Raw genomic sequence first — 1,696 nt, 5'->3', positions numbered from 1 at the left:
CCTTCTAATGCCTTCATCAAGGTATGACATTTCAGTCTTAATTCTTTCGAGATAAAGTTTACAGTATTCAAACTTCAATAATCTATGAATATTATTGTTTCGGACTACTAGACGAGCGAGCGAGCGAGAGAGAGGAAATTAAGAGGACAATTTTTGAAGTGAAAACTTCTTTAGAATCGTTGTGATTTCAAACCGGATGCAACGGAAAAAACGACAGGTAAGAGACACAAATACAAAAATGTGTAGGATGAAGCCAGCAAAGAATGAGACAGAAATATACATACTATTTAATACAGCGCCATCTGTGAGATTTTTTAATACTAACGTGTGTATGAAAGCTCTTGTAGTGAATTTTAATTTAGGATTATACGTGAAATTAAAATATCAATTCACAGAGGGCGCTACCTTACAATTATTACTAATGACAAAATTTTACATATACTTAAGACGTTTAGGATAATTGTATTTTAATTTTGGAAGGTTTCACTTCTACCACGTGTGAATTGCACACATTTTGTTTTTTTTATTTTTATTGATCACTTGATGTCTTTGTGGATGGTCATTGTCACTCATGAAAATCAACAGTGCTAAGGGCCTAATCAAGCATTGCTATGTTTGCTATTACAGATAAACGATAGAGAACTTGTACCTTGCTGTTTAAAGCTCACTTCAGTTTACAACTTAAAGCGATCCTTCCAGACAAAAATTCGTCGTTTTAGACGACCTTTTAAAAAAATCGTACACGATTACACTAAATAAAGTACGTTAACAAGACAACTTTATAGATAGGGACCCTATTATCTGAGTTTTGTGTCGAAATATCGGCTACACTTCCACTGAGAGAGAGATAATATTGACACAAATGAGATTAACCTTTACCGAGTAGTATTAAAGGTCGTATATCAATTGCAGATTAGGCTCATATTGATATTTTTTTGCAATGGTGAAGTCGCAGTAAAACCTAATTTTACTAAAACTGCTAAAGCTCTCTTTTGCTAAATTCTTGTAATAGAACTACTAGCTAATAAAAGACACTTATAATATCTGTATGTTTTCAAATTAAGTATAAAAACAGGTTTTTAACATAAAAAACGCGTGCGTCTCGGGATGCCTGACAGAAGTGATAATTTAAACTAATCAAAGTTGAACTATTTAATATTGAAATTGTTTAACTTGAGAAAAGCTTAGTAATTATTTAAACTTTTTGTAGATTAATATGAAAATGTAAGGAAAATTGTAACATAAATCGAAAAAGATATATAAATATTTGTATTTGCTTCGGCAGTAGGTACATCTACTAAACTTTCAACGATACAGAGAAGATTAGCATGGCCCTTGCGCAAGGATGACATGCAAAATCGTGAAGCGTTCCAAATTTTTTTTAAGCGGTAGGCAGCAGCTTGGCTCTGTCCCTGGCATTGCTGAAGTCCATGGGCGACGGCAACCACTCACCATCAGGTCGGCCTTGTGCTCGTCTGCCTACGAGGGCAATAAAAAAAATAGGAGTTACATATATGTATGTTCTGAGTACCGCTGCCGTATGAGTGAGAGAAAGGGAAGCCAGAAAGACTGGCGCCTTAGCGCGTTACGTAACGAAATGGCTTCCCCTCCCATAAGAAATCATCACTTCTTCACTATCTATCAGACGCATGTGACTAGGAGATGTATGGAAATGGTAGTGCAAGGTACAGGGGGA

At 35.4% G+C, this 1,696-nt stretch overlaps 1 non-coding gene across 1 annotated transcript; it reads left to right on the top strand.

Moving 5' to 3' along the window:
• Positions 1-1,269: 1,269 nt before the first annotated feature.
• On the top strand, positions 1,270-1,380 carry LOC119630613 (U6 spliceosomal RNA). The gene has a single exon (XR_005246337.1). It is a non-coding gene; the product is annotated as a U6 spliceosomal RNA (small nuclear RNA).
• Positions 1,381-1,696: the final 316 nt, after the last annotated feature.

This window comes from Bombyx mori, chromosome 25 (assembly GCF_030269925.1).
Source record: "Bombyx mori chromosome 25, ASM3026992v2".
Taxonomy (NCBI): Eukaryota; Metazoa; Arthropoda; class Insecta; order Lepidoptera; family Bombycidae; genus Bombyx; species Bombyx mori.
Note: the sequence above shows the minus strand (reverse complement) of the source record. Positions and strands in the feature narration are given on the sequence as shown.